Genomic DNA, 23722 nt, shown 5'->3' on the forward strand with positions numbered 1-23722 from the left:
GTAGTTTGAAGAGGTGATGATTTTATCTGGACGCACTTTGCTGATGTTGATGGCGTTGGAAGTATTTGGGGTGTATTTTGCAAAGGTGCTAATGTTTGATGGCGTCATGATTTCCTGGGGAAGTCTTTGGGATATGTTTATAAGAGGTGGTACTGTGGAAGTCGACCTATTGACATAGGTTTTTGTCGCTGATATTGATGGCGTTATGATTTCCTGGGAAGGTCTTTGTGATATCTTTATAAGAGGTGGTACTGGGGAAGTCGCCCTATTAACATACGTTTTTGTCGCTGAAGTTGATTGCGATTTTTTTCGCTGCATTGTCTTCATTGTTATTATTATCCTAAAAATGGAACATAAAGTTAGTTTCATAAAATAAAAAAATAATTATAAAAATATCTACTTTCAGTTTGCAGTGGTTTCTGGAAGGGTAGTGTAATCTCTGAAACGAAAGTATTTTTTTTAATTGCAGTTTCTTGTTTCTTTATGTGAAGGTTTGTTATGTTAGTTATGTTGTTGTTTACAATGTTAGAGTACAAACTTACGTTGTGATTATCCGTTGTAGTCGTGTAATCGATCACTAAAATATCAATTTGGCACTTTTTTTCGACTTTGTGCACAAAATTGTGTCACCAATTTTTAAAGGAATGATACTTTTTGAAATTTTCCAGCGGTCACCCTGTAGTTGAAATGGGCAATATCGAAAATTCATGGCAAGATAATCAATCGATTACTCGATGTTCGTTTAATTACTCAATACTAAGCGTACCAAGTCCCAATTGAGCGGCAAAAATTTTTAAATATTCTACTTAAACAAAACAATTGAAAATGGAAGATCAGCGAAGAATTTTCAACATTGGCACAGTAGTCACCCGTGCACCATACACGGACGACGAGGACCGAAGGATTTTAATTGGAAATGTATTATTGGGAAGAAGTGGGTATGTAATGGAGAAACGCCTCTATGGAGTGCAAACACCACCATACAATGTCGTCGAAGAATGGTGCTGTAGAAGAGAAATGGGTTTCACCCAATCCACCAGAAATACACTTTCCACATTCTTTGCTCGTTTGGAAGAAAACGATAGAAAGTGTCAACTTATTTCTGACGCTCTATTTGTAAAAAGCGCAGGTCGCTGCATTTATGAAATACACCATTTTTATTGGCACGGAGTGGCATAATACCTACACTGCAGATATTGTCTAAGAGATGCTGACAAGAATGTCTACTGTAGCGGAAGATAGAGGTGCGAAGGTAATATCGTACATCTGTGATGCCAACAGTCCACTCATACCTATACCGATCAATGATGATGGATGTTTGAAGTACCAAGTATTTTCCTTCCTATTCGACATATACCACATGTTAGTCAACATAGTGCGATTTTTTAGTAAATCCTTATTAAATTACCTGGGCACAGACATTTCATTTACACATGTGAAAGACATTAAGTTCGGCTGAGCCGAACTTGTTATACCCTCCACCACGAGTTGTATAGAAGTAAAATGGAATAATTAGTTTCTTTCTAATACAAATTTCTGGCGGAAAGTTTTTAGACTCAAAGAAGACTAAATACCAAATGTCCTATATTTCGGTAAGAGAATGTAGCTAAAACTTAAAAAAATACCGAAAATCAAGAAGTACGCTTCTATGGGGATATAGGAAGACGTGGATATATACTGATAATACTCTTGTGGAATATTTTATAACCCCTTTGAAGAATTTCAGTCATTTTGATGGGATATTAACTTCACAATCTTCAGTATTACGAAAATCGGGGGGTACCGTTCTAAGGGGACTATAACCAAACGTGGACCTATACCGAGGAATTTCAGTCGGAAATGGGGGCAATATGTAGGCTCGGACATATTCAGATAAATTTCTGGGTAAGTTTTATATCACCAACGAAGACTTAATACCAAATTGCAGCCATTTTGGTGAAATATTGAAGTCACCACCTACAAAATACCGTCAATCGAGAGGTACCGTTCTATGGGGGCTATATGAAGGCGTGGACATATACCGACAAATTTTAAGGGGTAAATTTTATACCCACAACAAAGGTTATGTACCAAATTTCAGCCATTTCGGTGGAATATTGAGGCCACAACCTTTAAAATTCGGGAGGTATCGTTCAATGGGGACTATATGAAGGCGTGGATCTGTACCGACAAATTTAGAGGAGGGAAGTTTTATACCCCCAACAAAGACTAAATACCAAATTTCAGCTATTTCTTAGAAATATTTAGGCCACAACCTTCAAAATACCGAAATTCAGGAGGTACCGTTCTATAGTGGATATATGAAGGCGTGGACCTATACCGACAAATTTAAAGTGGGACATTTCATACCCACAACAAAGGTTATGTACCAAATTTCAGCCATTTCGGTGGAATATTGAGGCCACAACCTTCAAAATTCGGGAGGTACCGTTCAATGGGGACTATATGAAGGCGTGGATCTGTACCGACAAATTTAGAGAAGGGAAGTTTTATACCCCCAACAAAGACTAAATACCAAATTTCAGCTATTTCTTAGAAATATTTAGGCCACAACCTTCAAAATACCGAAAATCAGGAGGTACCGTTCTATAGTGGATATATGAAGGCGTGGACCTATACCGACAAATTTAAAGTGGGACATTTCATACCCACAACAAAGGTTATGTACCAAATTTCAGCCATTTCGGTGGAATATTGAGGCCACTACCTTCAAAATACCGAAAATCGGGAGGTACCGTACTATAGGGGATATATGAAGGCGTGGACCGATACCGACAAAATTCTGGGGGAAAGTTGTATATCCCCACCGAAGACTAAGTACCAAATTTCAACCATTTCGGAGGAATGTTGAGGCCACAACCTTCAAAATACCGAAAGTCGGGAGGCACCGTTCTATGGGGGCTATATGAAGGCGTTGACCTATACCGACAAAACTCTGGGAGAAAGTTGAAGACCCCCACCCAAGACTAAGTACCAAATTTCAGCCATTTCGGTGAGATAATGAAGCTAAAGCCTTCAAAATACCGAAAATCGGGGGGTAACGTTCTATGGGGGCTATATTAAGGCGTGGACCGATATAGCCCATTTGCAATACCAAACATCCTAGGATTAATAGAAACTTCTATACCAAATTTCAAAGCTCTATCTTAAAAATTGTGAGCTGTATCTTGATTTCAACAGACGGACGGACGGACAGATAGACATGGTTAAATCGACTTAGAATTTTAACCTGATCAAGAATATATACTTTATAGGGTCTCCGATGAATGTTTCGATGTGTTACAAACAGAATGACAAATTTAATTATACCCTCCATAATATGGTGAAGGGTATAATGAAAACAAGTGGGAAAAGCGTTAAGTTCGGTCGGGCCGAACTTTTTATACCCTCCACCACAAATTTCAGCCATTTCGGTGGATAAATGTGGCCACAACCTTCAAAATACCGAAAACCGGAAGCTACCGTTCTATGGGGTCTATATGATGGCGCGGACCTATACCTACAAATTTCTGGGGGGGAAGTTTTATACCCCTAACGAAGACTAAATACCAAATTTCAGCCATCTCGGTGTGATAGTGAGGCCAAAACCTTCAAAATACCGAAAATCGGGAGATATCGTCCTATGGGGGCTATATCAAAACGTGGACCTATATAAACATTTTATGGTAGAAATGTTTCTTAGCCTCTGGAAACACAAAATACAAAGTTGCAACCGATTCTGTTGTCAAATGGGACTAATACATTCAAAATATTTTAAAATGACGCGTACTTTATATGGGGCGTTATTTGGGGGCTATACCAAAACGTGGACCTATATAAACCAACTTTGGAAGGAATGTTTTTTGGCCTCCGGAGACACAAAATACCAAATTCCAACCAATTCGGTGGTAAAATGGGACAAATATCTTAAAAATTCCTTCAAACGACGACGCGTCACGCGTCATTTTGTATGGGGGCTATACGAAAGAGTGGACCTACATAATCCGCTTTCAATACCAAAAGTCCTACGTACAAATAATAGATTTTCCCAAAATTTCATCCACCTACGTCAATCCGTTCGGACGCTAGAGTGATTTCCACAGACGGACAGACGGACGGACATGGCTAAATCGATGTAGAATTGCACGCTGATCGAGAATATATATAGTTTGTGGGGTCTACAATGATTATTTCGAGTAGTTACAAACGTAGTGACAAACTTAATATACCCCCATCCTATGGTGGAGGGTATAAAAATCGCACAATTGACAACACTGTGAGCCTAACAATGTGCCAGCACTGAACATTTATACCAACTCTGCTAAAACGAATACCACACAGGTGGCGGAATGTCATCTGCCTTTGACGTTAGATTATACAAAATCTTTTTATGGAAAACACTGTCCGTATAACACAAACTATATGCGAACTTTGCTAAAATGAAACTTTGCACATACATGGTCTCTCATAAGATAACAAAATCGCACAATTGACAACACTGTGGCATAAAAATACCAAAATTAAAATTCATAACAAATCTACTCAAACGAACACCTCACAGACATGGCCACATGTCATCCATCTATGTCGGTAGCATGGCACAATTACCAAGGTAGATGCATCGGTGAATTGCTACAATAAAGCAATGTAAAGTCAAAATTTCTAAACAAGGAGAAAAAGAAAACAATTCGCCTTGCCATATGAACTTCTCGGGCAAATTTATTTTACCAGTCAAAAGTCAGAATAGCTGAATCATATGATTTTTGTTTTTTGCTGAGCTGATGTTGGGCTGATGCATCTACCTTGCTAATTGTGTAGGTTATAAAAAATCGCAATATAGACAACACTGTAAGTATAACAGGAAAGCGGTAGGAATACTAAAATTAAAACACCACACTACAAAATCGCACAATTGACAACACTGCGCGCTTAACATAGTGCCATCACTGAAATGTCATACCAATCCTAATAAAATCGTTCATACATAAGTTCGCTGCTCGTTGCCAACCTTTCAACACATCAACACAACAACATTCCAAAACATATCAACAGTGTCGACGATTAGTTTGAAACGAACATTTAACAGAAACAGACCGTTTCGGCGGATAAAAAGGTCTTCAACGGATGTTGTGTGTAAACAACCAAACAAGAATACCTATTAATTAATAACAAATAATAATTTTGTGTGAAAAAGAAAACCTTGCAGTGTAAACATTAATAAATTTAACAAAAATTTATGGCAATTAATTAAACAAATATTTGTTTATTTAAACAATGGAGGAAAAAGTAAATTAAAAATAAATTAATAAGAAATATTTAAAAATAAATATTTTTAACCCCTTCGTTACTTTTTTGAGACTTGTTGAGCGCGCCGTTTGTCTCTAGTCGTCGTTGTTGTTTGTGTATTTATTGTGTAGTGATCTTGTCTAACGTGTTTTCTTTCTTATCGTTCGGTTCGTATGTTGTCGTTCGTCGTTGTGCCGCCGCCGTGTGTGCTATTTTAGCAAAAATAGAAAAAAAAAAACAAAAACCTTTTTTCTGCTAACAATTTGAGTGTGAGTACGTGTGTGCCGCCGCTGCTCATCATTATCATTTGTTGGGTTGGTTGGTTACAAACCTTTAAGCCGTTACCAATCAACAAACCAGCCGGTCGGTCGGCCCCATTCACAGCTTCCCCACAACAAAAATTTGCCTTTGTAAAATTGTACGTCACTTGCTCGTTTACTATTATCTACAATCATCATTATTATCTTCATCATTATTGTCATTATCATCATCATCTGTAGTGTTTATAATGATTATTATCATCAATGAATTACAATAATAATAACAACAACAAAACATAGCATCAACAATGTATTTCTCTATTTGGTTCTCCTCTTTCTCTCCCCTCCTACCGCCTTCATACAAAAAGTCAACCGTGCAAACCTTTCAGCAAAACACTTGATCTCTTGTAGTGTGACGCCGTTGTGTGCCTTAAGTAACGGCGTCGCGTTTTGACGTCGTCGTCGCCGCCGCAGCTGATTTGACACAAGTGTTTTGCTGGTTGGTCGACTTGACTGTTACTGTTTATTTTTGTTGCTCGTTTTGTTGTTGTTTTATTTACCTGTTTACTTTTTTGGCTTTATTAACGTGTTTTTCACTTGTCTGTCTCTTAATTTAAACGTTTTTTTTTATTTTGTAGAGAAATAAATACGAAAAATATCATGCGTTCCTCTCTCTCTCTCTGTGTGTGAATGTGTAAATGGTTGTGTTGGTGTTTTGCAAAATAAAAACATTGTTGTGACGTTTTTTGTGTGCATTTTTTTTGGATCGTCGTCGTAGTTGTTGTTGCTGCTGCTGCTTTGATAGGTATTTTCTGTTTTTATTTTTGGGGTGCCAGTGAAAATGGAAAGTGTTCAAGTTTTATGGATCAATCTGCCAAAGCCACTTTTTATTGGCATGGTGGTGTTAGGTGGCTGGCTATCTATGTATCTCTTGGTAATGGTTGGACATTGTTGTTGTTGGGCAAAGTTGCAAATAAGCGTTAAAGTGTCGCTACTAACACACCAATTGTTCACTTGTCTCCATCCCAACCTTCCTCCTCCCATTCTTCTAAAAACAATTTCAATAAAATGCTGTTAATTGTCACTGGAGCAGCAAAATGACAAAGCCAAGCCAGCCATCTAGGCAACACTAAATTTTAACATTTTATTTGCCTTGGCAGCAGCAGCCAGCATAAAAGGTGCGAAATATGAAAGTAATTAATGACAATCTTTAGTCACGCTGTGTACGCTGTGTGAATATGTGTGTGTGTGTGTTTTCAACTTAGTATTGACACAGGTGTAATTATTTTTTGTAGTTATTTTTTTTTATCATCTTAACATAAAAAGTAATGTTTCTTGTTGCTGTTGTACCTACTCTGGCTGTGACAAAAAGCATTTAGCGAAACTGCAATTTTCTCTTCTTTTGCCTGAATGGCAATTTTGTTTTTATTGGAAATGAAATGTTATGGCCGTTTTTTTTTTGGTATTTAAAGAAAACCGGTATAGAAAACTTTCCCGCAAAATATAAAATATGTACAAAAAAGTTACATATAATAGATAAAGTGGAGCAATTACTTATAGACCGAACGCTCAGAGAAACTTTGTGGTAAAATATTTGAATAATCAACAGAAGTATGAAAGAAAAATTTCCAAAAAAAAAAAAACCTGTGGCAACTGTCCTCAGGATATAAGGCGACTGTCCTCAGATTCTGTAACAACTGCCCTTAACACCGAGGAGGTAAGCATCGTCTCTAGGTCTGAGTCGGGAAAGTTTTTTCGTGAGCAACTGAGAAGATGTCCCTATATCGGACTACGAGATGGACACTACTTAAGATTCTCTAGGGATACCCAGATGATCCTGGAGAAATTCCCAGATCTGTCCTTCCCATGCAGGACACCTTACACCTTGACCTATTAGGTTGTGGATGAAGAGATGGAGGCAACTGTCCTCAGATTCTGTAACAACTGTCCTTAACACCGAGGAGGTAAGCATCGTCTCTAGGTCTGGGTCGGGGAAGTTCTCTCCTGAGCAACTGGGAAGACATCCCTCTGTCAGACGATGAGATGGACACTACTAAAGTTTCTCTAGGGATCACCAACCCGGATGATCTTGGAGCAACTCCCACATCTGGCCTTCCCATGCAGTACGCCTTGACCGATGAGGCTGTCTATGAAGAGATGGAATAACCACCCACATCCCCAATCATCAAGAGTAGTAAGGCCCGAGAGAAAAATGACAAACACGGCTAAAAAAGAGCGGTGAATTATTGTGGAAAAATCTCCAGTAGACATATCACAACTGCAATCCCTGGAGATGAGGTTGATGCTTCGTTTCGTGAAACGCTTCGAGAAAAAGTAACCTCTCCTTGAGTAGCGTTTGTTACCCATCGAACGGATTCCTCTCCCTGTCCGGAGGCATTCAACAGTCTAAAAACTTCGATGAATACACCAGAACCGGTCAAGTTAAAAAAAACCGTTGATCACAAGATGTCCAGACCGCTTGCGGTCTAGACATTTTGATTCCATTGGCCCCCAACGACACGAACAAGGTTCCTCCTGCTCCAAAGTCGGAGAAGCCGAAGGGGCAGACGCCGCCTGTGACTTTGGTTAAAGCTGCTAGGAAGTGTTCTCCGAATTTACAAAAATCACGTAAACAGATAACTGCTACGAAGTCGGAAGAGGCAGGCGCAGTCAAAGCAGCCAAACAAGGCCTCAGATAGTGTGACAGTTCGCTTTAGCTGCTGGGGGAAAACGTGAGCTGGAAGCGTTCTGGTGCCCCGAATTTGCAAAAATCACGTAAACAGATAAATGTAAACTCGGTGACAACAAACAAGTCCAGCTCCTTGGGGAAAAGCAGTACAAACTCGATGAGAAAGGATGGTGCGGCAGAAAGTAAGATGGCTGCTACGACTGGCGGTCTATCAACTTCAAAGCAGGCTAGTGACCCGAAGACAATCACTACACCAACAGCCGTGCGTAAAGAGAGTGCGGTCTTTCGTGGATCAACAGCCAGGTGCTAAGATTCTGCAACAACTATGCTCGGATTCTGAGGAATTTATCCTCACATACTGAGAAATATATCCTAAGATTCGGTGGAATCTATCCTAAGATTCGGAGGAATCTCTTCTCTTCTCCGATTCTGAGGAATCTATCCTCTGAGCAACTATTCTCAGATACTGGGGAACTCTCACCAGATTCTGAGGACCATATCCTCAGATACTGAGGACTCTATCCACAGATTCTGAGACTACTATGCTCAGATACTGAGGAATCTATCCCCGGATACTGGGGAATCTATTCTCAGATACTGAGGAATCTATCCTCAGATACTGAGGACTCTCTTCAAATACTGAGAAGACCCTCTCCTCGGATACTGAAGACTCTCTCCTCAGATACTGAGGACTCCATTCTCTTCTTCTATTCTCAGGTACTGAGGAATCTATCCTCAGATAGTGAGGACTCTCTCCTCAGATACTGAGGACTCTATCCTCAGATACTGAGGATTCTATTCTCAGATACTGAGGATTCTATTCTCAGATACTGAGGATTCTATTCTCACATATTGAAGAATCTATCCTCAGATACTGAAGACTCTCTCTTCAAATACCGAGAACCCTCTCCTCAGATACTGAGGACTTTCTCCTCAGAAACTGAGGACTCTATCCTCAGATACTGAGGATTTTATTCTCAGATACTGAGGAATCTATCCTCAGATACTGAGGATTCTATTCTCAGATACTGAGGAATCTATCCTCAGATACTGAGGACTTTCTCCTCAGATACTGAGGATTCTATTCTCAGGTACTGAGGAATCTATCCTCAGATACTGAGGATTCTATTCTCAGATACTGAGGAATCTATCCTCAGATACTGAGGACTCTCTCCTCAGATACTGAGGACTCTCTCCTCAGATACTGAGGATTCTATTCTCAGATACTGAGGAATCTATCCTCAGATACTGAGGATTCTATTCTCAGATATTGAGGACTCTCTCCTCAGATACTGAGGATTTTATTCTCAGACACTGAGGATTTTATTCTCAGATACTGAGGACTCTATCCTCAGATACTGAGGATTCTATTCTCAGATACTGAGGAATCTATCCTCAGATACTGAGGATTCTATTCTCAAATACTGAGGACTCTATCCTCAGATACTGAGGATTCTTTTCTCAAATACTGATGACTCTATCCTCAGATACTGAGGATTCTATTCTCAGATACTGAGGAATCTATCCTCAGATACTGAGGACTCTCTCCTCAGATACTGAGGATTTTATTCTCACATACTGAGGATTTTATTCTCAGATACTGAGGAATCTATCCTCAGATACTGAGGAATCTATCCTCAGATACTGAGGACTCTCTCCTCAGATACTGAGGATTTTATTCTCACATACTGAGGATTTTATTCTCAGATACTGAGGAATCTATCCTCAGATACTGAGGATTCTATTCTCAGATAATGAAGAATCTATCCTCAGATACTGAGGACTCTCTCCTCAGATACTGCGAACTCTATCCTCAGATACTGAGGATTCTATTCTCAGATACTGAAGAATCTATCCTTAGATACTGAGGATTCTATTCTCAGATACTGAGGACTCTATCCTCAGATACTGAGAAATCTGTCAGATTCTGAGGACTCCAGCCTCAGATACTGAGGACTCTTTCAGATACTGAGGAATCTAACCTCAGATACTGAGGAATCTATCCTCAGATACTGAGGATTCTATTCTCAGATACTGAGGATTTTATTCTCCCATATTGAAGAATCTATCCTCAGATACTGAAGACTCTCTCTTCAAATACTGAGGACCCTCTCCTCAGATACTGAAGACTCTCTCCTCAGATACTGGGGACTCTATCCTAAAATACTGAGGATTTTATTCTCAGGTACTGAGGAATCTATCCTCAGATACTGAGGACTCTCTCCTCAGATACTGAGGATTCTATTCTCAGATACTGAAGAATCTATCCTCAGATACTGAAGACTCTCTCTTCAGATACTGAGGACTCTCTCTTCAGATACTGAGGAATCTATCCTCAGATACTGAGGACTCTCTCCTCAGATACTGAGGACTCTCTCCCCAGATACTGAGGACTCTCTCCTCGGAGACTGAGGATTTTATTCTCAGATATTGAGGAATCTATCCTCAGATACTGAGGATTCTCTCCTCAGATACTGAGGACTCTATACTCAGATACTGAGGATTCTATTCTCAGATACTGAGGAATCTATCCTCAGATACTGAGGAGTCTCTCCTCATATACTGAGGACTCTCTCCTCAGATACTGAGGACTCTCTCCTCAGATACTGAGGACTCTATCCTCAGATACTGAAGACTTTCTCCTCAGATACTGAGGACTCTCTCCTCAGATACTGAGGACCCTCTCCTCAGATACTGAAGACTCTCTCCTCAGATACTGAGGACTCGATCCTCAGATACTGAGGTTATAATTCTCAGATACTGTGGACTCTATCCTCAGATACGGAGGACTCTATCCTGAGATACTGAGGAATCGATCCTCAAATTCTCAGGGATCTAACCTCATATACTAAGAACTCTATACTCGGATACTGAAGAATCTGTCCTCAGATTCTGAGGCAATTTTTCTCAGATACTGAGGACTCTAATCCTCAAGAAGTGAGGAATCTATCCTCAGTATCTGAGGCAACAGCTTTCATATTTTGATGCAACAGCCCTCAGATTCTGAGTCAATAGCCTTCAGATTCTGACGCAAATACCCACAGATTCTAAGGCATCTATCCTCAGATTCTAAGGCAGCTATCATCAGATTCCGAGGCAACTATCCTCAGATTCTCTGGCATCTATCCTCAGATTCTGAGGCAACTACCCTCAGATGCTGTACAACTGTCCTCAGATTCAGAGGCAAATATTCTGAGATTCTGTGGCAACTGTCTTTAGATTGGGGGGCAACTATTCGTCAAATTCCAATACTGACGCCACTGTCGTCGTATTGTGAGAAATTTTTCCTCAAATGTTCAGTAAACTGTTTCTGATAGAACTTTTCTCAGTGTCTGAGGCAATTGTTCTCAGATTCTGAGGCAAATGTCCACAGATTTGGAGGCAACTATCCTCTGATTCTGATGCAAATGTTTTCAGATTCTTAGGCATCTGTACTTCAGATGCTGAGGAAACTATCCTCAGATTCTGAAACAACGGTCCTCAGATGCTGAGGCAACTATTCTCAGATGTCGAGGCAACTGTATTCAGGTTCTAAAGTTACTACTATGAAATTCTGAGGCTACTATCCTGAGATACTGAGGCAACTGTACTCAGTTACTGAGGCAACTGTCCTCAGTTACTGAGGCAACTGTCCTCAGTTACTGAGGCAACTGTCCTCAGTTACTGAGGCAACTGTCCTCGGATTCTGAGACAACTGTGCTCATATTTTGTGGCAACTATCCTCAGATTGTGAGGCAACTGTCCTCAGATTTTGTGGCACCTATCCTCAGACTCTGAGACAACTCTCAGATTCTTAGGCACTTGTCCTTAGATTTGAGCAAACTATTTTCAGATATGAGGGAATAGCCTCAGATTTGGAGACAACTATCCATAGAGACAACCATCCTCAGATTCTGAGACAACTGTCTTCAGATTCTCTGGCAAATATCTTTAGATTCTTAGGCAACTGTCCTCACATTTTCAGGCAACTGTCGAGAGCGAAATACCCTCAGATTCTGAGGCAACTATCCTCAGATTCTGAGGTACTATCCTCAGGTTCTTAGGCAATAAACTCAGATTGGGAGACAACTATTTACAGAGACAACCATCCTCAGATTCTGAGACAACTGTTTTCAGATTCTCTGGCAAATATCTTTAGATTCTGAGGCACCTGTCCTCACATTTTCAGGCAACTGTCCAAAGCCAAATACCCTCAGATTCTGAGGCAACTATCCTCAGATTCTGAGGCAACTGATGTCAAGATTGCGAAATGCGAAATACTTTTGTCTTTTATTAAATCTTTATAATATTCAGAAGTCGCCTATAAGAGGATTAGGCTTAGGTTAAAAACAGCTTGCCAACCTCCACATCATTGATTTCCACTTCTTTTATTTCTCAAGAAAAAACCATCACCCAATTTTCTTCCTTTCTACAGAAAAACAAGTGAGCCAAGGCTATAGTCGGGTCGGGGCCGACTATGTGATACCCTACACCACTTCCCCTGTGCATAAGCTTTTGACTGGTAAAATTCAAAATATTAAAATTGGGATAGCTTAGCGCCTTTGCTCTGAATGTCTTCATTAATACAGGTCAATTTTATTGAAACGCGTTTAAGTTCATCGTCAGAATAACTCAAATAAAAAAATGGAAAAGTGGGATGTATGCCAACCATCAACCATCACATTCCAACCCCCGCATAATATCCGACCATTACTAAAATCAATAGGTTTATTCCTCTGTGGGACCCCCATTAACACCCAAAATTTCGTGACGATCCGATCAAAATTGCGACCTGTAGCGTTATTACAAAGAAATGGAAAAATGGGATGTATTAACGACTATTGCGATATCTCCGTTATTTGGCCACATACGTCAACCTACTTTGCATCATTGTAAAGATGAGATTTTCTACTTTCATCTTCAGACTTTGTTTTTGGAAGGTTTCCAACCAAAGCTGTCATATTCGTCATTATTATTAAAATCGCAAAAATGAAAAGTTGTGTTCTATTAGCGGCTATTGCGATATCTTCGTTGTTTGACCACCTACAACAACACACTTTACATCGTTGTAAAGGCGATATTTTCTACTTTCATTAGCAGGTTTTGCTTTTGGCATACCCCCTATAGAAGCTGAGATATTCGGTTTGGAAAAAAACATTGTCTTTTTCTCCAAACAAGTTTTTTGCCCATTCCGACCCCTAAATATTATCCGACCATCCCCAAAATAGGTAGTCTATTTCCCCTGCGGGACCCCCATCAACACCCAAAATTTGGTGACGATCCGATCAAAATTACCACCTGTAGCGTGATTTCTTTAAAAGTGGAAAAATGGGATGTATTACCGACTATTGCTATATCTCGGTTATTTGGCCACCTACGCTAACTTACTTTGCATCATTGTAAAGACAGGATTTTCTACTTTCATAGCCAGGTTTTGTTTTTGGAAAGTATCCAACAAAAGCTGTGTTATTCGTCATTAGAATTAAAATCGAATAAATGAAAACTTGGGTTCTATAAGCGACTATTGCGATATCTTCGTTGTTCGACCACCTACGACAACCTACCATACATCGCTGTAAAGGTGATATTTTCTGCTTTCATTAGCAGGCTTTACCTTTAATATACCCCTTATAGATACGGAGATATTCGCTTTGAAATAAAACGTTGACTTTTTCCGCAAATAGGTTTTTTGCCCATTCCGACCCCTGATTATTATCCGACCATCACCAAAATCAATAGGCTTCTTCCCCTACGGGACCCTCATCAACGTCCAAAATTTGGTGACGATCCGATAAAAATTGCGACCTGTAGCGTGATTACAAGGTTTAGATGGACAGATGGACAGACGGACAGACGGACGGACGGACGGACTGACGGACGGACACACATAGCCAGATCGACTCAGCTCGTCGAGACATTCATTTTGGTATATATAAGTATGGGTCTACGACCATTATTTCGATGCGTTACAAACTTTTTGGCCAAAACCAACTTATAATACCCTCCCCACATAGTGGTGTAGGGTATAATTACAATGGCACAACCAACCGACCATGTAAATTTGAGTCATCAAGATTCTGTTAACCCCCTCTCCCAAATTCTCCTGTTGCTTCCTTTCCAAAGAAAAGCCAAACAACCATTCAAACTCTTTAAAGACAAAAAACCACCAGAAACACCTGTTGGCCAGGCCCGAGAAATATGTTACGAATAGCCGAAATGTGAATGTGCAACAAAGAACCACCACTGCCTTTTAACAAAACATGCAACAACAACAACAACAACTACTACTAGTGCAGCAGCAGCAGTAAACAAAAGTTCCCACCAGCAACTGGGTAGAATTAAATGCCACCACCATCATATCAACCATCCATGATCTGCTGTTGGTTGTTTCGGCATTTCCTCTTCAGAGACGTGAGTTGTTGTTATTGTGAGTTTGTTGTTCTTGGTTCGATGGTGGTATTCTGCTGGTATTTTGTTGTGGTTGAGTCATAAAGCCAAACTAAATCAAGCAGCCAACCAACCAAGCAATCGACTAAGCCAAGCCATTCATAGCAAATCGACCCATTCCATTTGTATAGCACGAGTCACACGAGGAAATCTCCCAAAAGAAAAAAAAAACTAACCAAAGTATTTAACCAAAAAGCAGAAGCAACAACAACAATACAACATCATTCTGAAACCGAATTCAGAAACAACCACAAAAAAAAAAACACAAAGAATTCCAATTCCTCCATGGCGACCACAATCATGCGAATGCCACCAAACCAAACATTTACAGGTTTACATTTTTGTCTGTCTGTGTGTGTGTTTGAAATTCAGAAAAAAAATTGGTCAAAACAGAATGAAAAACAAGTTTTTCAGTTTTTTTTTTCACTGCCGTTAAAACAAAATTAAAGAACGACCTCAGACAAACCACCATCCGAAATGAAGTGTACAATCAAGTCACAATGCAGACTAGACACCCCTTTCGGAGAACTTTGAAGAGGACATGAAGGGGGGTGTTGTGTGAGAATTTAAGGTATTCCCATAGATAGCCAAGAAATCAGTTTATGGAACAAAGAAATCGATATCTTGCTGAGGAACCTAACCCCGAAGAGTTTTGTGAATCATTCCACCAGAGGACATATGTCTCAGAATCTGACAACAGATGCACCAGAATCTAAGCACAGATTCCTTATAATCTGAGGATAGTTAGTGATAACAGTTAAGAATCTGAGGGCAGTTACCACTGAATTTGAGTATAGTTGTTTCAGAATCGGAGAATAGTTGCCTCACAATCTGATGATAGTTGCCTTATAATCTGAGGATAGTCGCCTCAGAATCTGATGATAGTTGCCTCAGAATCTGAGGATAGTTGCCTCAGAATCTGAGGATAGTTGCCACACAATCTGAGGACAGTCGACTTGGAATCAGAGGATAATTTCCTCACTATCTGAGGATAGTTGTCCTCAGAATCTGAGAACAGTTGTCTTAGAATATCCTCAGATCTGAGGATAGTCACCTCAAAATCTGAGGATAGTTGCCTCCAAATCTGAGAATAGTTGCCACAGAAACTGATAGTTGCCTAAGAACCTGAGACTAGTTGCATTACAATCTGAGGATAGTTGCCTCAGAATCTGAGGATAGCCACATCAAAATCTGAGGATAGTTGCTTCAGAATCTAAGGGTAGTTGCCTCAGAACCTGAAACTAGTTGCCTCACAATCTGAGGATAGTTGCCTCAGAATTTGAGGACAGTTGCCTCAGAATCTGAGAGGTTAGTTTCCTCGGAATCTCAAACAGTTAATTCTGAATCTGAGGAAAATATCCACAGAATCTGAGGATAGTTGTTTTAGAATCTGAGGGTAGTTGCCTCAGAATCTGCGACTAGTTGCCTCACAATCTGAGGATAGTTGCCTCACAATCTGAGGATTGTTGCCTCGCAATCTGAGGACTGTTGCCTGCAAATTTGAGAACAGTTGTCTTAGAATCTGAGGATAATTGCCTCGCAATCTGGGATAGTTGCCTCAGAATCCGAGGACAGTTGTCTCAGAATCTGAGGACAGTTGCCTCAGAATCTGAGGATAGTCACATACAAATCTGAGGATAGTTATCTCAAAATCTGAAGATAGTTGCCTCAGAATCTGAGGATAGTTTCCTCGGAATCTCATAACAGTTAAGTCTGAATCTGAGGAAAGTTTCCACAGAATCTGAGGATAGATGCCTCAGAATCCGAGGATAGTTGTCTCAGAATCTGAGGACAGTTGCCTCAGAATCTGAGGATAGTCACATCAAAATCTGAGGATAGTTATCTCAAAATCTGAAGATAGTTGCTTCAGAATCTGAGGGTAGTTGCCTCAGAACCTGAAACTAGTTGCCTCACAATCTGAGGATAGTTGCCTCAGAATTTGAGGACAGTTGCCTCAGAATCTGAGAGGTTAGTTTCCTCGGAATCTCAAACATTTAATTCTGAATCTGAGGAAAGTATCCACAGAATCTGAGGATAGTTGTTTTAGAATCTGAGGGTAGTTGCCTCAGAATCTGCGACTAGTTGCCTCACAATCTGAGGATAGTTGCCTCACAATCTGAGGATTGTTGCCTCGCAATCTGAGGACTGTTGCCTGCAAATTTGAGAACAGTTGTCTTAGAATCTGAGGATAATTGCCTCGCAATCTGGGATAGTTGCCTCAGAATCCGAGGACAGTTGTCTCAGAATCTGAGGACAGTTGCCTCAGAATCTGAGGATAGTCACATACAAATCTGAGGATAGTTATCTCAAAATCTGAAGATAGTTGCCTCAGAATCTGAGGATAGTTTCCTCGGAATCTCATAACAGTTAAGTCTGAATCTGAGGAAAGTTTCCACAGAATCTGAGGATAGATGCCTCAGAATCCGAGGATAGTTGTCTCAGAATCTGAGGACAGTTGCCTCAGAATCTGAGGATAGTCACATCAAAATCTGAGGATAGTTATCTCAAAATCTGAAGATAGTTGCCTCAGAATCTGAGGATAGTTGCTTCAGAATCTGAGGATAGTTGACTGAGAATATGAGGATCAGAATCTGAGAGGTTAGTTTCCTCGGAGTCTCATAACAGTTAAGTCTGAATCTGAGGAAAGTTTCCACAGAATCTGAGAATAGATGCCTCAGAATCTGAGGATAGTTGTCTTACAATCTGAAGATAGTTGCCTCAGAATCTGAGGATATTCACATCAAAATCTGAGGATAGTTGTCTTACAATCTGAAGATAGTTGCCTCAGAATCTGAGGATTGTTGCTTCAGAATCTGAGGATAGTTGACTCAGAATATGAGGATAGTTGCCACCGAATCTGAGGACAGTTACCTGACAATATGAGGAAAGTTGCCTCAGCATCTGATAACAGTTAAGTCAAAAGTTAAGGAAAGTTTCCGCAGAATCTGAGGACAGTTGCCTCAGAATCTGAGAACAGTTGTCTTAGAATCAGAGGCTAATTGCCACACAATTTGAGGACAGTTGCCTCAGAATCTGAGAGTATAGTTGTTTCAGAATCTGATGCCTAAGAATCTGAGGATAGTCGCCTCAGAATCTGAGGATAGTTCCCTCACAGTCTGATGATAGTTGCCTTATAATCTGAGGATAGTTGCCTCAGAATCTGAGGATAGTTGCCTCAAAAGCTGAGGACAGTTGCCTCAGAATCTGAGGATAGTCGTCTCAGAATCTGAGGATAGTTGCCTCCCAATCTGAGGACAGTCGACTTGGAATCAGAGGATAATTTCCTCACTATCTGACGATAGTTGTCCTCAGAATCTGAGAACAGTTGTCTTAGAACATTCTCAGATCTGAGGATAGTCACCTCAAGATCTGAGGATAGTTGCCTCCAAATCTGAGAATAGTTGCCACAGAAACTGATAGTTGCCTAAGAACCTGAGACTAGTTGCATTACAATCTGAGGATAGTTGCCTCAGAATCTGAGGATAGTTGCCTCAAAAGCTGAGGACAGTTGCCTCAGAATCTGAGGATAGTCGTCTCAGAATCTGAGGATAGTTGCCTCACAATCTGAGGACAGTCGACTTGGAATCAGAGGATAATTTCCTCACTATCTGAGGATAGTTGTCCTCAGAATCTGAGAACAGTTGTCTTAGAACATCCTCAGATCTGAGGATAGTCACCTCAAAATCTGAGGATAGTTGCCTCCAAATCTGAGAATAGTTGCCACAGAAACTGATAGTTGCCTCAGAACCTGAAACTAGTTGCCTCACAATCTGAGGATAGTTGCCTCAGAATTTGAGGACAGTTGCCTCAGAATCTGAGAGGTTAGTTTCCTCGGAATCTCAAACAGTTAATTCTGAATCTGAGGAAAGTTTCCACAGAATCTGAGGATAGATGCCTCAGAATCTGAGGATAGTTGTCTCAGAATCTGAGGGTAGTTGCCTCAGAATCTGCGACTAGTTGCCTCACAATCTGAGGATAGTTGTCTTAGTATCTGAGGATTGTTGCCTCGCAATCTGAGGACTGTTGCCTGCAAATTTGAGAACAGTTGTCTTAGAATCTGAGGATAATTGCCTCGCAATCTGGGATAGTTGCCTCAGAATCCGAGGACAGTTGTCTCAGAATCTGAGGACAGTTGCCTCAGAATCTGAGGATAGTCACATACAAATCTGAGGATAGTTATCTCAAAATCTGAAGATAGTTGCCTCAGAATCTGAGGATAGTTTCCTCGGAATCTCATAACAATTAAGCCTGAATCTGAGGAAAGTTTCCACAGAATCTGAGGATAGATGCCTCAGAATCCGAGGATAGTTGTCTCAGAATCTGAGGACAGTTGCCTCAGAATCTGAGGATAGTCACATCAAAATCTGAGGATAGTTGTCTTACAATCTGAAGATAGTTGCCTCAGAATCTGAGGATTGTTGCTTCAGAATCTGAGGATAGTCGACTCAGAATATGAGGATAGTTGCCACCGAATCTGAGGACAGTTACCTGACAATCTGAGGAAAGTTGCCTCAGCATCTGATAACAGTTAAGTCAAAAGTTAAGGAAAGTTTCCGCAGAATCTGAGGGCAGTTGCCTCCAAATCTGAGAATAGTTGCCACAGAAACTGATAGTTGCCTAAGAACCTGAGACTAGTTGCATTACAATCTGAGGATAGTTGCCTCAGAATCTGAGGATAGCCACATCAAAATCTGAGGATAGTTGCTTCAGAATCTGAGGGTAGTTGCCTCAGAACCTGAAACTAGTTGCCTCACAATCTGAGGATAGTTGCCTCAGAATTTGAGGACAGTTGCCTCAGAATCTGAGAGGTTAGTTTCCTCGGATTCTCAAACGGTTAATTCTGCATCTGAGGAAAGTTTCCACAGAATCTGAGGATAGATGCCTCAGAATCTGAGGATAGTTGTCTCAGAATCTGAGGGTAGTTGCCTCAGAATCTGCGACTAGTTGCCTCACAATCTGAGGATAGTTGTCTTAGTATCTGAGGATTGTTGCCTCGCAATCTGAGGACTGTTGCCTGCAAATTTGAGAACAGTTGTCTTAGAATCTGAGGATAATTGCCTCGCAATCTGGGATAGTTGCCTCAGAATCCGAGGACAGTTGTCTCAGAATCTGAAGACAATTGCCTCAGAATCTGAGGATAGTCACATACAAATCTGAGGATAGTTATCTCAAAATCTGAAGATAGTTGCCTCAGAATCTGAGGATAGTTTCCTCGGAATCTCATAACAGTTAAGTCTGAATCTGAGGAAAGTTTCCACAGAATCTGAGGATAGATGCCGCAGAATCCGAGGATAGTTGTCTTACAATCTGAAGATAGTTGCCTCAGAATCTGAGGGTAGTCACATCAAAATCTGAGGATAGTTGTCTTACAATCTGAAGATAGTTGCCTCAGAATCTGAGGATTGTTGCTTCAGAATCTGAGGATAGTTGACTCAGAATATGAGGATAGTTGCCACCGAATCTGAGGACAGTTACCTGACAATCTGAGGAAAGTTGCCTCAGCATCTGATAACAGTTAAGTCAAAAGTTAAGGAAAGTTTCCGCAGAATCTGAGGACAGTTGCCTCAGAATCTGAGAACAGTTGTCTTAGAATCAGAGGCTAATTGCCACACAATTTGAGGACAGTTGCCTCAGAATCTGAGAGGATAGTTTCCACGGAAATCTCATAATAGTTAAGTCTGAATCTGAGGAAAGTTTCCACAGAATCTGAGGATAGTTGCCTTAGAATCTGAGGACACTTGCCTCATAATATGAGGATAGTTACATCAGAATCTGAGGATAGTCGCCTCAGAATCTAAGGATACTCGCCTCAGAATCTGAGGATAGTTGCCTTATAATCTGAGGACAGTTGTCCTCAGAATCTGAGGATAGTGGCCTTAAAATGAGGGCAGATGTCTCCGAATCTGATGATAGGTGCCTCAGATTCTAAGAACAGAAGCCTTAGAGTATGAATATAGAATCCAAGGATAATTGTCTCAGAATCTCAGGAGAGTTGCCTCAAAATCTGTGTCACAATCAGAGGTTAGTGAACGTAGAATGAGGATAGTTGCCTCCGTATGTGAGGATAGGTGTTTCATAATCTAAGAACATGAGCCTCAGAGTCTGAGGATAGGATCTGAATTCGTCAATTACCGTAATTTTAACCAATTTATTTTACCGATTTTTGTCGGTAATGGTAAAATGAGTTACAGAATCGCACTAAGGTCCTGAGGACCTTTAGAAACTCCTTGTGTCCATCTACTAAACCCATTTTTCCTATAAACCAACCTCAGAATATCTATTATCTCTTTGTATTGCCTCATTCCCTCACAAATCTCCATTATTTGCAAAATGTCTTATCTCCCTGCCGTATGGAGCTGCAGATGGGTGATCAAATATTTGCATAGATGTTAATAAAATTCGCATTGTTGGTATTTAGGTTGTCGCTTTTTTGCATTTCATTCACAAAAGAAAATAACAACAAAAACTATCGCCATCTCATATTATTTGACGTTTACGACCAATAGTAAAAAAGACGTAATTGTGTGGCTGTCTTTGGTTGCAGCCGCGCCATAGCTGCCAAGAAGACCTCATTTTCCTTCCATAAACAAATCTCAACTTTCATAAATACCCATCGTCTTTTTTTATAAACAACAGCAACAACATTTCTGCACTGGGAATGGATGAAAAACAAAATAGTCTCCCCCGTACCGACATCAGCCACCATCATTTTCATCATCTGCCGACTCTATCGCCACCGCCAGCCAGCTTTTGAGTGTAAGTCGGCTGCTGGCTATGCCACCAGCATCAGCTCCTCTTGGGCTGCATAAATAAATAAAACATGTGTTTCACTTTCTGTTCGATGACCCGACCCGTCTTTTATGGTTTGTCTGTTTGTTTTAAAATGCACTTTGGGGAGTAGGAGAGGAACACTCGAACAGATACAAGCACACACACGCACACATGGCTCCTCTCTAATATCATAACACAGAATGAAAAAATCCTGGAATTTCAGAAGCCACCTTTTTGTTTTGTAAGCAACGGCATTTTATGCTAAGTGAGCAGACAGGCAGACAGACAGACAGACATGTGTTAATCGGTGACACATACCACGTGCCACATGTGTTTTTTTTTTGTTTTTCTTGTTGTTGTCATTTATTTTTAATTATTTGTATTTTAAATAATGGCCCCATTTATCATCTTTAAGTGGGTTTATGTGTTCTGCTGCTCCATGAGTTGAGGTAAAAGTATGCATCTTATTTTCTTCTGCGGAGGATGTAAGTATCTAGAATTGTTCTTCTTAAGGGCTACAGTATGCCGATTTCACAAAAATTATTTATTAGGAAAACACAATGTCTCCACATGAAAGACTGAAGGATCTCCTTACAAAAGTCCCGAAGGTTTTTCTTTGAAAGACCCGAAGGTCAGACGTTCGTCTTAAAGAAGACCAGAAGGCCTTTTCAAAGAAGTTTTTTTATAGGAATACCGGAATGTCTTCTCATAGAAGATGTCTCCGAATTAGAGGACTGGTGCCTTAAAATCTGAGGATAGTTGTCTCAAAATCTGGGAATAGGAGCCTCAGAATATGAGGACAGTTGCTTCTAAATCTCAGGATAGTTGCGTCAAGATTTGGGTGCTGTTGGCACAGAATCTGGAGGTAGGTCCCTCAGAATTTGAAAAGGGTTTCTCAGAATCTGAAAAGGGTTTCTGAGAATCTGAAAAAGGTTTCCCCAGAATCTAAGGAAAGATGGTTCAGAATCTGAGGACAGATGGCTTAGAATCTAAAGACAAATAACTCTGATGAATCTGAGGACAGTTGCTTGTGAATCTGTGGTTAATTGTCTGAGAATCTGGGGGAAGTTGCTTTAGAATCTAAGGATAGTTGCCTCAGAATCCGAGGATACTAGTATCAAAATCTGAGGATAGTTGCATTAGAATCTGAGGATAGTTGCCATACAATCTGAGGACTGTTGCCTCCAAATTTGAGGATAGTTGCCTTTACATTGAGGGTGACTGTCTCACACTCTCTGAGGATAGTTGCTTCAGCATCTGAGATATTTGCCTCAGAATCTAAGGACCGTTGCTTGAGAATCTGAATGCCGTTGCCTCAGACTCTGAGGGTAGTTACCACATAATCTGTTGGTAGTTACCTCTGAACCTAAGGACTGTTGCTTCAGAATCTTAGGATAGTTGCCTCCAAATCTGAGGTCAGTTTTCTTAAAACCTGGTCTGTTGGTACAGAATCTGGAGATAGGTCCCTCAGAATCTAAAAAGGTTTCCTCAGAACCTGAGAAAGGTTTCCTCAGAATCTAAGGAAAGATGGTTCAAAATCTGAGCACAAATGCCTCCGAATCTCAAGACAAATAACGCTGTTGGCACAGAATCTGGAGGTAGGTCCCTCAGAATTTGAAAAGGGTTTCTCAGAATCTGAAAAGGGTTTCTGAGAATCTGAAAAAGGTTTCCCCAGAATCTAAGGAAAGATGGTTCAGAATCTGAGGACAGATGGCTTAGAATCTAAAGACAAATAACTCTGATGAATCTGAGGACAGTTGCTTGTGAATCTGTGGTTAATTGTCTGAGAATCTGGGGGAAGTTGCTTTAGAATCTAAGGATAGTTGCCTCAGAATCCGAGGATACTAGTATCAAAATCTGAGGATAGTTGCATTAGAATCTGAGGATAGTTGCCATACAATCTGAGGACTGTTGCCTCCAAATTTGAGGATAGTTGCCTTTACATTGAGGGTGACTGTCTCACACTCTCTGAGGATAGTTGCTTCAGCATCTGAGATATTTGCCTCAGAATCTAAGGAGCGTTGCTTGAGAATCTGAATACAGTTGCCTCAGACTCTGAGGGTAGTTACCACATAATCTGTGGGTAGTTACCTTTGAACCTAAGGACTGTTGCTTCAGAATCTTAGGATAGTTACCTCACAATCTGATGATTGTTGCCTCTAAAAATTTGAGGATAGTTGCCTTAACATTGAGGCTGGCTGTCTCCAGGTCTGAGTATAGTTGCCTCAGTATCTGAGATATTTGCCTCAGAACTTAAGGACCGTTGCTTGAGAATCTGAATACATTTGCCTCTGACTCTGAGGGTAGTTAG

At 40.5% G+C, this 23722-nt stretch overlaps 1 protein-coding gene across 3 annotated transcripts in view; it reads left to right on the plus strand.

Moving 5' to 3' along the window:
• The window catches only part of Magi (membrane associated guanylate kinase, WW and PDZ domain containing protein magi), a 136653-nt gene that overhangs the window by 5423 nt on the left and 107508 nt on the right, over window positions 1–23722 (plus strand). The window contains exon 1 of one of the 3 annotated variants that reach the window (XM_073955963.1): window positions 5043–5683. The exons of 1 other annotated variant lie outside the window; for it this stretch is intronic. The gene's annotated coding sequence lies outside the window, so the exon portion shown is untranslated. Of the gene's footprint in view, window positions 1–5042; window positions 5684–23722 lie in introns of those variants that run through there. One more of the 3 variants, XM_073955966.1, reaches the window with a different exon arrangement.

Source organism: Musca autumnalis, unplaced genomic scaffold (genome assembly GCF_047663935.1).
Source record: "Musca autumnalis isolate F117 unplaced genomic scaffold, ASM4766393v1 scaffold_5, whole genome shotgun sequence".
Classification (NCBI taxonomy): Eukaryota; Metazoa; Arthropoda; class Insecta; order Diptera; family Muscidae; genus Musca; species Musca autumnalis.